The 15,884-nt window shown below is 28.5% G+C and overlaps 1 long non-coding RNA gene across 1 annotated transcript; it reads right to left on the reverse strand.

Annotated features, from left to right (window-relative positions):
* Positions 1-8,135: 8,135 nt before the first annotated feature.
* LOC142645492 (uncharacterized) lies at positions 8,136-10,091 on the reverse strand. The gene is made up of 3 exons (XR_012846622.1): positions 9,808-10,091; positions 9,003-9,467; positions 8,136-8,921 (listed from the first exon to the last, which is right to left on the reverse strand). It is a non-coding gene; the product is annotated as an uncharacterized LOC142645492 (long non-coding RNA).
* Positions 10,092-15,884: the final 5,793 nt, after the last annotated feature.

Below are 15,884 nucleotides of genomic sequence, written 5' to 3' on the forward strand. Positions count from 1 at the left end.
TCTTTCTTCCATTCATTTCTTTGGACATCTCTTCTTTTCTCCTTTCCATATTTTGTTTTGTTTGTTTTTCTCTCATATCACCCACCATTATCATCGCAATTTTTTTCCATAATATTGAATTCGAACCCAAAAGAATGGAAAAATTTTCAAATGAAAATGCAATTCAATCGTGTCGTATTATCATTGTTGTTGTTGTTGTTGCTGGAATTTTATTTCCAAAAATGATCCAAAAGAATGAATTTCTTGTGAAACATATTGATCATTATCATTATCACTCGATAATATTGAATATCAAGTCTGTATGTGTGGATATAGTGGATTATTTGTGCATTATGTCTGTTAAAATAGACTTTTTTTTTGTTAATCAGATTAAATAGCAGCAGCAGCAGCAAAACAAACATTCCCATTCATTGAATTTTGTATTGAATTTTTCGCTTTTAGTATCCGGTCAAGATTTTTGTTGTTGATTTTTGCCGATTTTGATTGTGTGTTAAAAAATCAATATGCAAACACATTTTTTGGTCTTCGATGTTCGAATGATAATTTTCAATTATCGTTTTCTCTCTTTTGGTCAAACGAACGATCGATGATAGATTCGATCGGATTGATATTACTGAAGCAAATCAAATAATGTTTGCCAAATGCAAATGAAGAAAAAAAAATTTGGAAAAATTGACTTGAGGCTGATTTCACCATTGAAACTCGTGTTTGAGTGTGTGCGAATTTTCGAATACTGCTGAAGAGCTATGCTGAATGAAAGAATATTCTCGTTTCATTTTCGAAAAAAAATCTTTACAAAATTTTGGAAACCGGAATAGCCTAACTAAACAAACAATGAGATTCTTCATTTTTAAATCAAAAATGAATGAATGCGAAATTCTGTTCAAAAACAACCATTTACTGTGTGTGTATATTTGGTGAAAAAAAACAACAATAAACGGAATTGAACTCCGGAACAATTCTTGTCCGTCGTCGCCGCCGCCGCTGCCGACATCATCATTATATTTAAGAGAATCGAGAGAAAAAAAAATCAAGATAAATAAATGAGAATGAAAAAAAACATAGAAACAACAAATGAATTGTATACTGATGATGATCATTTCGATTTACGACCATAATCATCATCAACAACAACAACAACAATAATGATAATGATAATCAAAAAAGATAAAAATTTGTTCAACAATGATTAAAATGGAAAGCAAAAGCAGAAGAGAGAAATGAAGAAGAAGAAGGAGAAAATCGATCGATCGATAACAATGATTGAAAAAAATGGATGGTAAAGATATCTTTGAGAGATTTGGAGTGAGAGAGTTTTTTTGTTTTGTTTGTTTTTCTCAATCCTCCAAATCATCATCATCATCATCAACTGAATGATGAAAAGAGATTTGAATTTTGTTTCATTTTGTTTCATTGCAGAGTTTTTTTTTCTTCGTTTTGTTTTTGGGAGCCCGGTTCTCCCACACTCCAAAAGCAAAAAATCGATATCAAATCATATTGCAAACCAAAAAAACGAAGAAAAAAAAAGTTTTAAATGATGTTTGAAGGAGGAAATTCTTTAAATGAATCTTTGTGGAAAATGAAAAAAATGATGATTTTTTTTAAGGACGAAACCGAGAAAAAATTAAAGTCAAATTCACCAAAACTAACCCTTTATTTCTTTCCTTCAAACATTCTATGATGAAACTGAAGGCTGGCTGGCTGTCCAACAATAAAGTCATTGTCAAAATGAAAAAAAGATAAGAATATTGAAAATCATTACTTATTTGAATTTTTGATTTTGATGATGCAAAAAAACCTAGAACATTTGAAATTTTCACTTCAGTTTCAAAATTTTTTTCCATTTAAAAAATGTGGTATGTTGAAACACACAGACAAATGAATGGTATCATCACCCAAAAATACACCCAGACTCAAACAAAAAAATGACAAAAAACCGAACCGAACAGAAAAAACATCAAGAACAAATTATTCATCCGTATTTTTTTACATGGAAATTTCTCTCCCCCCTCTCTCTCTCTCTCTCTCTTGTCGACGATGGGTCCTTGAGAAATGCTTTCGATAGTTTTTTTTCTTTTCTTTTCCATAGTGAAAAATACCCGGGTCGGTTATTTTTTTCTTGACTGTGTAACGGCGAAAAACAAAAATATGTATTCATTTAGCCCATGTATATATGTCCCATGTGATTTATTACTTATTGGATGTTTTTCTTTGTGGATGTGTGTGTGGGTGGTTGGAAAAAAATGTTAGCGGCAAAATTTTCCCCCTTCTTTTCTATTTTGTCGATATCTTTATCTTGAATACAAAAACAAAAAAAAACAAACAAGATTCGGAAATATGTATGGGCAAACTAAAACCGAAAATGGAAAAAAGAAGAAGAGGGAAATGTCTTTTTTTCTTCCATTTACTACTTATAATTTGTTTTCACTCATTTCGTAGACTTTATCATTTTCAAGAAAAAGTTTTCCCTCTTCATTTTCCACTAAATGATTCAGATGATGATGATGATAGAATCGAATAAAATAATAATATTTTATTGTCTAATATGGAAACTGTCATTTTGTTTTTTGTTTTTTTTCGGTCTGGAAAAAAATGATGAAAATTATCTTCTTTTTTCATTTCGTTATTTAAATGCATGGCGAGAATTGAATATTTTTTCTTTTCCAACAATCAAAATGAAGAAAAATTGCACAGTCTTTGGCTGAACAGAGATCATCATTTTGATATTTTCTTTCCCTTTCACTCAATGATCAGTCAATGATGTTTGTTTTTGGTTCGGGATAAAAATAATGTCGCCAATAATATTTTGATGATGAAGAGAATATTTCCGATAAAAAAAGATTCCGAGAAATTTTCTCAAACACTAACGAATTTCTTTCGGGTTTTTTTTTCTCCTTTATATCGATGAATATGATACAGCAAAGAAACGAGAGAAAAAAATCAAGAAAAAATCAATTTTATGCAAATTTTGCTCAAGGAGGAATCATCAAGGGGAAGAGAGACAGAAGAAGAAAAAAAGAAGAAAAGAATCTCTACTTTGTTTTTTTGCCAAAAAAATTGATTAGCTTGATGAATTTTTCCTCGTTTGCTTTATTATTATTATTATTATTATTTTTTCAATGAATGAGATCGATGAATCATTTATTCATCCAATCCTAATGATCATTATGATGATGATGATGATGATGATGAATTATTAGTTTGGATCAAATTGAATAGCCTGAATAGTCGACGACGACGATGACGATGACATTGTAAATGAGTTAGGAACAAAAAAGTTTCAACAATATTAAAAAACAGAGAAGAAAAGAAGAGAATTTTGCGTGATTTTTTTTCGTTTCTGTTTTACCGTTATAAAGCCAAGTTGAATCGTTTTGTAATCATCGCCTGCATTCTGCTCCATCATCATATGGCTCAATTTGAATTTTATTGTTTTTCTCTCTCTTTTGCCTGGCCTGATGACATCAAGAATCATAATAATAATGAAAAGTTGATTTAAATTTGCTGCGACCATATTGAATATGGGAAAGTTTTGGTTGTCCCCAATATGTGAAAAAAAATGAGTTTCAACTAGGCAAAATAATAGGGAAATACAACAACAAGATGCTTAAAACAACAACAACAACTTGATAATTGATTGATTTTTGATTCCATTCTTTCCTCGAACCCAAGAAAAAAACCAAAGTAAAAATTTGAACGACAAATGCATATTATGTGGTGGTGGTGGGGAATCACCCACCAATCACAAATTGATGTTTTTCATTCAGTTTTTTTTGTTGTGATTTATCCATAATTCTATGGGCCAAAAAATATGTTTCACTATTCAAGTTCATAGGAGGAGAGCATCTCACACAGTTCATTTAGGTCCCATTTTTGTTTTCTCTAGTTTTTGTTTATCGGATATATTGTGCAAATCTAATGTGAAGATTGTTCACTTGGGAAACATTATTTATTTTAGTTTTGTTTTTCATTTGATTCTATAATCATTTTTCGTCGTCGTCGTTGTTGTTTTCCATCCAGGATTCTTGTTTGCATCATTAATATTCTTTCGTTATTCTGTGCTGTTCTGTCTGTTTTTTGTATCATGAATCAAACAACAACGAAAACAAAAACAATGGGGACAATTGAATGAATTTCTGGTTCGGCTAAAACATGCAAAGAATGTTGTTCCCATATAAAAAACAAGTTTAATTCACAGGAATTGAATTGAATGAAAATCAATAATAAATGAATAGTTTGGCCACCACCGTCAGTAAAAAAAATTCAAAATTTATGGGATTTTTTCGAAAATTTTTTCAATTTTTCAAAAAACAAACAAAAAAATCTTTTTCCTGTCATGCATCTGATAGATAAGTGGTTTTCTTTTTGTTGTTCATCATTCATATATGAATGATGAATTATGAATGAATTTTTGTTGTTGTTGTTGTTGTTTGGAAAACATAATTCTACAACAACAACAACAACAAAATTAATAAAAATTCTGGTTTATTATCCTGTTGTTTGAATTGTTGTTGTTTTCCAAAAAAAGATTTTTTGTTTTCTTTTGCTTTTTGTTTTTACGTGAATTTTTTGGATCCGAAATTTTTCTTTTCCAGATTTAGCGAAATGGATTCCCAAAAAAAACAAACGAAAATATCTTTTTCATCGAGAATTTGATTAGTGTTTTTTTCTTTCAGTCATTTTTTTCGTTTTTTGTTTTTGTTTTTGGCATTTCTGTATTTTGATTCGGAAAATTATTGTTGTTGTTGTTAATGTTATAATACATTGTCTGTCTGTGCGTAATAACCATGTTCAATTTTTCTTATTTTCGTTTCTGTTGGTTTCATTTTTCCAATCAATCTTGTATCACACCAACAATAATAATAATAATGATATTACATTTGATACAACAACAATATATATATTCCATTCTTTTTTTTCTACGTTTGTTTCCATTATTTTTTGTTTTTTTTGTTTTCATTCTTGAATCACCACAATCGAAAAAAAAATAAAAAGTGATGATGAAGATGAGGAGAGAGAGAGAGAGAGAGAGAGAGAGAAGGGAGAAAATAGATCAATCTTTTTTGTTTGTTTGTTTGGTTAAGATTTGAAAAATAAAGATATATAGAGAGAGGGTATTGGTTGTAATTTTCGTTTGTTTTTTTTGAACAACCAAAAAAAACAATATGAAGAAAAATGATAAAGTTGATTGAAGACGACAACAACAACATGAATCATAGAATTATAAGAAAAAATGTTAAGGCAAAGAAGAAAAAAATTTGATTTCAAAATAACGAAATCATCATCATCAACAACAACACAATGAATGTAATGCAATTTCAATGTCAACATTATTTGAAAACAAACATTACATAACAAAAAAATATATTTGATAATATTGAATGATGGTGGTGAGAATGGTGGGAGAAAAACTGAAGAACGAAGAGAGAATATAACAATAGGAAATTTTTCTTCATCGAAATTTGAATGAAAATAAAAAAAATGTAAATTCTTTTCTTTTTTCGTCGTCTTGTTGTATGTTTTACAAAATCAATGTGTTCAGGATTCATCGATTCGCTGTTGTTGTTGTTGTTGTTGATCCAATTGGTCTGGTTGAATGAATAATGTTCAGGATTCATGTTCAGGATTTTCAACAACTGGGATATTATGCAATCGATAGATTTTTTCATTCATTCATTTATTTATTAGTTTGAATCATTTGTTCATATTATTTTTTTCGTGTCGGTAGAAATGATGATGATTGTTTGAACAGAAAAGGTCGATGAACAAAACAGAATTGCCAATCTACATTGTCTGGATTTTCATTTGTAACAAAAAACATGAAAAATAAATCCATTGAAATGACATCTTTTATTCATCATCATCATCATCGTCATACATTTTTCATTGATTATGAAATCAAACTCAGTTTTGACTGAATTTTTGCTTTCACTTATTGTGTTTTTCATCATGATAATTTCATTTTTATTAACCGAAAAAAAAGAAGAAGAAAATTCTGATTATCATTGCCTTTCTGTTTTGTTTTGTTTCGCTTGATGGCCAAATGCAAAAAGATAAAAATCCAGTCCAAAAAAGAGAGAGAGAGAAAGTGAAAAAAATTCATTGGAATCCAAACTATAGTCAGGAGAAAAAAAAAGAAAAGAATCCAGAATAGGAATTTTATTTAGTTTTGCTTAAAATATAAGAATATCCATACCGTATATAATACACGACAGAAAAGAATTGTTGTTGTTGTTTTTAATATTCATTTTTTCCATAGAAAAGAATTCAATGAATTTGTATAAATGGGGGAGGGGTGTGTGTTGGTGGGTGGAAATTAATGGAAGAACAAAAAAACAATAACAACAACAGCAACTACAAAAAATTGTATGACAAGCGGAGAAACAACAACAACAACAAGAAAACTAGAAGAAATTAATTGACTAAAACACAAGCTTAGCTTAGTCTCTGGTATGTGTATATACTCTCTTTCTCTCTCTCTCTCCGTGGATCTTAGCTAGTCATTTAAATTCATATAGTTATGGTTGTTATTTGAATTCAGTTGAATTCCTATCCATTTGTGAAACATACATGCATGCAATCCATTTTCATTTCTTTTTTTTTGCCTAGGATGTTTTTTGAAAATTCTGTTGTTGTTGAGAATCTGGAATCTGAATTTTTCACTGTCATCCTACTCTCTATGCTTTCAGTTGTTTTCATATTACGAAATATTTCTGGTTACCTGTTTGGGCGAACAAAGAGAGAGAGAGAGAGAGGCCATATTTTCAAATTATTTTTTTTCATTTTAAACAGCAAGGGAAAAAAGTTCAAAACACATAACATAATTGTTCAATGTTTTCAAGTATCATTTTTTTTCAAAAAATCAAATAGATTTCAAAATGAATAATACATATCGAAAACACTTGACAACGATGATGATGATGATGATGAAAATTTGATGAATTTTTTTTAAAAACACTTGACTTTGGTTATTTGAAACTTTTGAGCAAACAAACAAACGAATGAAAAAAAAATGAAAAATTCATATCATAAATAAGTGGTGTGGTTTTCCCGAATGAAAAAAAAACAATCCCCTTGTCATCCACCCACTAACAGAAAACCAACAATCAATTTTTTCTATTCTGTAATTGTAAAAACACTTGAATCACATCGATATACATATTATATAACAAGTGTGCTATGTAGATCTTTAGCTTGATCAGATTACCTTATGAAAAGAATGCTGACATGCAAAAATATGACCTAAAAAAAGCCAAATGCATATGATGATTTAGTGATGAAATGATTCAAGATGACAAAACAAAACAACAACAAGGATGTTTCAACAAAGTAAGTGAACTAAAACATGGTTTCAGGCGATTGATGGTTGTCATCATCATTGTCGATGTAATGTGATATTTTTGTCGGTGGGAAAAGAAGAAAAAAACCCGGAACTGAAGTAGCACAAAAAAAAAATGGTGAAGTAGATGAAGAGGAAATTCATTTTATAAACCAAAAGAAAAATGGAAGAAAAACACAGAACCAAAAAAATAATGCTGGAAAACTGGTCGTGCATAAAATATTTTTGTTGTTGTTGTTGTCGTTTTTGGGTTCATAATGTAAAGATTTTTTTCATAAGTAAAAAAAATATTCAAACCTCTCTGTGTGTGTGTGTGTTTATTACACATATAAGAATGATGAGAACCAAAAAACAAAATTCAAGAATTTATGGCAAACAGAATCTTGAGTGAAAAAAAAACGAAAATCTCTTTTCATAATCATATATAATAACCAAATGATAAATGAAAGAATATTACTTAGTGAAGATGATTACGACGTACTAACCCTCCATGATATGATTAGGCCGACAAAACAAAAGTAGGCCAAAACAAAAGCCAAAATAAAAAAAAAAATTAATTTTCTTCTTGGTTTCTTGATCTTCTGGTTGAAAACAAAGAAATTGTATAATTGGTTTTGTTGGGTAAACTTTTTGTGATTGCGGAATGAAGACGAAGAAGGCAAATTATTACTTGAAACAAGGAAAAAAAATGTTTAATTTCTTGATGAAATTTTTTACTTTCTTTTCTTTGTTCCAATTAAATTTATTTCAAAAATTTTTTTGTTCTTCATTCACAAACAAATGAGACGAGAGTAGCTGAAACAAAAAAGTTCATAAATCATGAACATTGTAATTGAAAATTATTGCACAGAAAAAAAAAAAGATTTCGAAAATGAGATTATTTTATAGATGAAAAAGAATGGAAGAATCAAATTGATTTTTTTTCACTTTTTGTTTCTACTTCTCGTATAACATCCGTTGATTGATTTGAGTCGATTGTTTTGCATATAAATTTTTTTTTGTTTTTTTTCTGGAGAATAAAATTAGATAGAGACAATCGGAAATGAGAATATTTCTCAATGGAAAAAAACAACACAGGAGACAGGGAGAAACGAATAAAAAAAACAAACACCCGATCGAGAAACAAAAAGTTACAATGTCGTCGTCGTCGTTGAAAATGAAATTTTCATTTTCATTTTTTCATTTTCGAAAAAAATACGTGTTCCGGATATAATATTGATGATTGGTGTTGTTGTTGTTGTTAATGTTGTGCTTGGAATTTGAATCAGCTCAAATTTCGCTACCCACAATTCTTTATTGTTGTCATCATCATTATTATCAATGTCGATGTGAATGGGGAAAGTGAAAAAAAAATTCGATTCTTATCGCGATAGTATCGATATATTTTTTTTGTTGATCATCAAATGTTCCCATAATAATAATCGATTCCAATTTATTTGTTTTGTTCTTCTGTTGTTGTTGTTTCATTCAATCACCTGAAGCGATTGTTGGAATTGAAATTTTTTCTGTTGTTGAAATTCTTTTCTAATCCATTTTCTATTTCAAAGTTTTTTTCGCCAAAAATAATAATAATGGAAACTTTCTAAAATGTGAAAAAAAAAGATAAAAAAACTGCATAAATAAATATGAAACAAAAAAAGTTCACACAATTCATATTTATTACTTTTTTTTCATTTTCACTTATATGTGATGCCAGGTTAGAAATGAATTTCATTTTCATTTTTTTTGTTGAAAAAAAGTTGCTGGGCCAAAATGAAATGCAATAAGAACCAAGAACGAGGATAAACTTTAACTTTTTTTTTACATTTCTCTTATCATCTTTTCTTTTTTGTTTTTTGTAAAATAAAATTTACAAAAACAAAATAAAATGTTTGAAATGTAAATGTATTTTATCGTTGTTTTTGTATACATAACATAATCATCATCATTTGTTTTTTTCATTTCATTTTCGTTATTCTTCACTGAAAATCGCTTGTGATTATCATAATATTCATTCATTCATTTCGGGCAACATATATGACACGGAGAAGAAAATATTTAAAAGTTTAATTTTCTTTATTTTCTCAATCATGATGATGATGATGATTACGATTGTTGTTGAAAAACACCTTTAAATGAATGAAAAACACTAGAGAAAAAATTGAATTTGAGAAAATTTCATTAAATTAAGAACAAAATGGTGATCATAATAATGAACAAAATGTATTGAATATTGATGAACAACAACAACAACAACAACAAAAGGATCACAAAGTGCAAACAAACATAAATATGAATGAATGAATGAATGGTCAATCTGGATGTATAATTTTTTTTTGGACAGAAACAGAAACAGAAAAATCACTCAAGATGAAAAATAATATTCTTACATTATTGTTGTTGTTGTTGTTGTACGATATATGTGAAAATTGATGAAAATGCAATGAAATGAAATGAAAGAAAGAAATGTTTCGAGAATTTGATCTTACCGATTTTCATTTTCTACAATGTTATTATATTTATTACATTATTACAAAAAAAAATATTGCAACCAAATTGAACTTTTTCTTCTTTCATCATCATCGATATTGTCGATTCTTGTTTTGTTGATGATTGTTGTTGTTGTTGATTTTCTTGTTATTTTGATGAAAATTATCATTGAGTAACAAGAGAATTTCTTGTTTTTGGGTCCAAAAAAAAAAAATCGAAATAATAATCGAAACACATTGTGTATAAATATTGGGGAAAAATCATAATTCGAATTAAGGCAGTGAAGCTAACATTTTTCTTTTTTCGAACGATTCGAACATGTTCGAATCGTTCGAATCGTTCGAATCTTTTTTTTTTTGTATTCGATGATCACGTTCATATATAACGTTTTCGAACTCGATTCTTTTTTTCATGAATTTTCACTTGATAATATTTGTTTTTTTTTACTTATATTGATTTTTACTTACTTACATCATCATCATCATAATCATTTATTGAGAATTATTTAGCAGCGAAAACAAAAAAAAAAATATAGTTTTTATTACGGGCCACTTTTTTTTCTTGGAATCCTCAAAGTTTCAAATTAATCTTGTCGAAGTTCTTTTTTGTGTGTGCGGGTCCTTCATCAATGAAGAATCAATGTTATTGTTTTTGACCTTAATCTTGACTCAAATGTCTGCAAGCAGAAAAAAAATCAAATCAAGAAAAAGAAAGAAAAAAAGAATCAATTTCCAATAATCAAAAAAAAACAGGAAAAAAATGATCCTCATATTCTAATGATCCATATAGATTATTTGAATCTTTCAGTTTTTTTGTTTTGTTTTGTTTTGTTTATCTGTGTTCCATCCACAAACAAACAGTGGCATTGATTTTCACCAAAAGGAAAAAATTCCCAAATTTGTTTTCGTCTTCTGTGTTGCCCCGGAATATAATGATACCGCGTTTTTCCTATAACGATAATGATGATAATTCCAATAATAATAATAATAATTCTTAGTGTAAAATACAAAGATGGACACACACACAAGTAGCCTGAGAGAAATTATCTATTTTTTTCAAACATTGATATGTGAAAATCATCATCATTTAACATTTGTTATTATTAGCCGAACCAAAAGAAGAAAAAAAGAAGAAAACTGGAGAAGAAAACTGAAGAAGAAGAAAAAAATGAAACGACAGACCAGAGAGAAAATGGCTGAAAAAAAATAGAAGCTAAAATGATAATAATAATGGACACTAATTTCATTATTTTCATTTTTTTCGCTTTCTTGCTAGATTCTTTCATTCATTCATTCTTCGAATGATCTTATTAAGCTTATGGTAGAGCTAATAATAATAATCTTTTTCTGTTTTTTTCCTGTTTTTTTTTATTTTTTTGCTTTTGCTTTGCAAAAATGGAAAAAAATAACAAAACAAAGACCAGATATTGTGAGAAACTATCTATCTATCTATATATGATGATGTTTATGAAACAAAGTTTTTCTTTGTTTTGTTTTGCCGCTGTATTCTTTTTGAGTTTGTTTGAGTTTATATTCTTTGGATCTTGTAATATTGAAGCAAGCAACAAAAAGAAAAACACTATTGCAAAATGATTCACAGATGATGACCAAATGGGTCAAAATAGTCTTTTTTTTGGAACATTTTATCAAAATCCAATGAAACCGGATTGAATCTGAATGATTGATCCAAAAGAATTGGAAATTTTTTTTCTTTTGAATGAAAAATGATTCAAAAAAAAAGGAATATTGATTCTCATCTTTCAAACGAACCGAATAAAGTTGAAAAGAAATTTTTCTTTTTCTTTTTTAACTTTCGGTTGAATATCATATTTACAAGCAAAAAATATCGATAAAATGATTTCTCGGTAATCATGTGTTTAAAAAAAAATTCACAATTAACAATAAACAATTTCCAGTACAAAGAACCTTACCATTATGAAAAAGTGTGTGTTGGATCATCATCTTCAATGTTGTTTGATAATTTTTTTTTTTTTGGTGATTATATTTTGTTACAAATTAATAATCTTCTGAAGTTTCTTCGGAAATGAAAGAATAAGCAAGTGTTGATGATAAATTAACTTGTCATTACATCGTCGTCTTTGTCTACGATCCAATTTCAATGAGAAAAACAACAACAACAAAGACAAAATTCAGTTTTTCCAGTTTCAATTTCATTCAAACCGGGAATCTTTATTGGATATTTTTTGTCTGTTTGTTTTCATTTCGAACGCTCGAAAGCTCGAACGTTTGAAACATTCGAAATACGTCTTGTATGAACATGCCATCATTTTTTTCAAAAAAGGATGTTTGTTTTTGCTCATTTTTTGTTTTGTTTTTGTTTTCATTTTTCAAAATTTCGTATCTTTTTTTTCTCGAAGTTTTTTACAAAATGAACTTCAACAAACAAACGAAAAAATGAAAAATTTCGCTATTCTTTTCTTTTTTTGTTATCGGCAATCATCATCATCAATTTATGATGACTTTTTTTTCGGTAAAAAAAATCGAGTAAAAAAAACTTTTTAAAACTTATATCGATTTCAGATGATGATGATCATCAGAATGATGATGATGATGATAGCTGATCGATGATGATCATCATCATCATTGAAGGCCCGAAAAAACAAGCAAAGAATTCAGTTTGGTTCGATTTTGTTTGTTTGTTTTTGACATGATTCTCGTAAGTTTATCTTTTCTTATTTTCATTATTATGGCCGGGTATATTTTCTCCATATCTCTTGCTGTTTCTCACTCACTTTCAGCCAATTTAACTTTTTCTTTTCCTCACCAAAAAACAAAAAATTTTCAATTCCCGTTTTTTCTTGTTTTTTTTCAACTTTTTGTTGTTGTTTTGTTTAAATTTTTTGTACAAATACAATTTGTTTGTTTTTCAAATCAGGTGTGTGTGTGGGTGTGCGAGTACCTATTTCTATGTTTTCATCAATTCTTCTTCTGGTTATTCGGAATTTGTATTTTTTCGGATGTTTTTAGAATCTTGTTTTTCATCAAAAAAAAATGTTTTTAATTGTTTTGAATTTGATATTTTCCCCCACTATTTGCATTTCAAGTTGCAAATTAAATTTCAAGACACAAAAAAAATCGAAAAAATTTCTTTTTTGTTTGAAAAAGAAACTTTTTCCTCCAGAATTTTTGTTTCTGTTTGATGCACATTCGTCTGGTACAAACAAAGATGTGTAGAAAAAAGTTTAAAGTTTCAAAGTTGTATCACAGATAAATAAATTTGAAAAAAAAGGAAAGGAATTCAAGCTAAATTCTAGTAGAATCTAGATACTAAATATATAAAATGTCTACGTTTTTTTCAAACTATTTCGGAAGTGCAAATTTCTCTCTCTCTTCATTTCTTTCAAATGTGCATGAACTTTGAAGATTCAAGTTTCAAGTTTTTTTTCTGTTTCCAATTTTAAAGTTTGATTTAGGTTCAGCAGCATTTGAACTAAATAATAATAATGATGGTGAGGAAAGGAAAGAAAAAACGAACGAAGAAACAATTTTATCCAAAACGAACGAAAAAAAAAAAAATTCTTAACCATTCAGGTTTTTGTTTCGGGGGATATTTGGTGCGAATACTTTTCGGCGTCGTCGTCGTCGTCGTTGTCATTCTTCATATAGTCAATTCATATGAGAAACGGGCCCAATTTTTATTTCGGCTTCAAGAAATAATTTTATCGTTCTCTGTTCCTTCCATTGTTGATTGTTGTCGTTGATGAAGAGAAAGAAGAATGAGAACGAACCAAGAAGAAAAAAAATAAATAACTAAACACAGTGAATTTTAGCTTTGGTGTGTTCCAAATTTCCAACAACGACGAAAACGACGATAATGTTGAATGAAAAATTGGAAAAGAATTCATTTTTTTTTTTGAAGCATGTTTCGGTATTTACCCTGTATATATGCGATGAATTGAAAAGAATGGCTCAAAGAATCTGGTCCATTCAAATTACGCATGATCAATTCGACAACGGTGGCGGTATATGTCAAAATAGAATCGAATCGAATGTGCTCTGTGTTTGTTCGGCGAATGGAAATCATTATTATACGAGAAACTCGATTCTGACTATATAATTTTGTCTTTGAATGAATGTATAGAATTTCCAAACAACATCAAGAAAAAGTAAGTAAAATAAAATTCTTCAATCGACGAAGACGACGATGATGATTGAAGAATTTCATTTTCATTGAAAAGAAAAAAAAATGCGCCTGTTCTTATTTCAATATTGTCTGCGTTTGTTCCATCATCCATACATGTGTGTTGTGTGGGTGTATCATCATCATCATCATCTGGTTCCTTGTACCAAAGATTCTTCAACATTTTCAACATCATCATAGTAGTGTTTGTGTGTCGGTTGATTGTTGTTCATGCCAAAATATAATGATCAGTTCCAGCAGCAACAACAACAATAACAACGACAACAGAATGATTTCATCTTGATCGGTTTTCATTTCAATTTCAGAAATTTTTTTCGTCTTCTTCTTCGTTTTTTAATTCAATTCAAATCATACATCATCATCATTGTTAGAATTTAAATTATCGTTTTTTTTGTTGTCGAAAAAAAAGTTTTTCATTTCGTTATTCGTTTGTGCGTGTGTGGGATGTGTTTTGAATTTTATTTTTTTCAATTTTGCTTGTTCTTTTTTTCTTCTTTTTTCATTTGAAATTTTGTAAATGAAATGACATCCTGTTTTTCACACATACACATTTATCGAATGAATTTCATTTTCTCATAGTGTTCGTGGCTGAATGTTAATTGTTCTTCGATAGTGTCCATTATGTGAGTGTATCAATGATCTGTTTCATCAAAAAAAAAATGATTTTAGTTTATCAAATGCATAATGTCGTAACAGGATATAATTGATTTTTTTTTGTTTGTTAAAATCAAATTATAATTTTTTTCGACAGCAACAAGGTTTGTTTGTTTTGTTTTCTTTAAAAATATTGATTGTATTCCAAAAATAGAAAAGTTTTTGTTCAATTTTTTATTTTGTTTCTGTTGTTGTTCAAATAATTATTGAAACCTTGAAAAAAGTTGCCATTATCATCCTCATCATCATCTTCATCCGAAAAAAAAGCAATTCAATTTTCATTTTGCAGAAAATAGATTCAATGGACAACGATTGAATTGATGATGATGAAGATGATAAAACTATTTTCGATACTTTTCCTATATTCTCATGATGTTTGCGGTTTTTTTTCAACCCCCTAAAGAAAATTTATTTTTTCCAGTATCCTGGGTATACTTTTTTTGTTTTGTTTTGTTACTCTTTTTATCTATTTGTTTGTCTTAACATTTTTTTTCTATTTATCATTATTATTATCATAAGCACGGAATATTCATTCATTCATTTCATTTCATTCATTGGGTTGCCATGTCTATGTAAATAAAAAAAAACAAAACAAAAAACAGAACAGAAAATCGAATCGTCAATCAATCAACAAACACACAGAGAGAACGAAAATTCACATTTTTCGTTTCTTTCGTTTTTCAGTTTTTTGTTGTTGTTCATCGATTCGATTCGTTTCGTTTCGCGGTCGAATGAATTGACTATCTTTTTCTAGACTTTTTTGAACATTTCGAAATTGTAACATATTTTTTTCGCTAACCACCCACCAACACACCACCATTCTTTTTTCCATTTAAAAAGGAAATTGATTTCATTTCCGTAGAATATTTAAGATTTCTTCTTCTTCTGTTCATTATGAATTTAGGTCATCATCTTTGAATATTATCATCTTTTTGATTACTAAAAAGAAGAATTTCTTAGTTTTTTTTTATTGTTTGTTTGTTTGTTTTTGCAGAACTATTTTAACTCAACGCGATGTTCATTTGTGTTGATTGATGATGATGATGATAGATAGATAGATAAGCAATCAATACACTGATATAATCTAATCACAATTTTACTGATTTTGATTTTTTCATGTTTAACTTGTTTTTTTTTGTTTGTTTGTTTGTTTTCTTTCATTTGTAATTCCAAAGAATTTTCAATGGAATGAATACGGAAAACAACAACAACAAGAATAATCCTTAATGAATGAATGAATGAATGAAGTGAGGAAACGAGA

The sequence above is a fragment of the Dermatophagoides pteronyssinus genome, unplaced genomic scaffold, assembly GCF_027571235.1.
Source record: "Dermatophagoides pteronyssinus isolate colony J.1.1.1.1 unplaced genomic scaffold, Derpt_VIB-CSIC_2022.12 sq0012, whole genome shotgun sequence".
NCBI classification, from domain to species: domain Eukaryota; kingdom Metazoa; phylum Arthropoda; class Arachnida; order Sarcoptiformes; family Pyroglyphidae; genus Dermatophagoides; species Dermatophagoides pteronyssinus.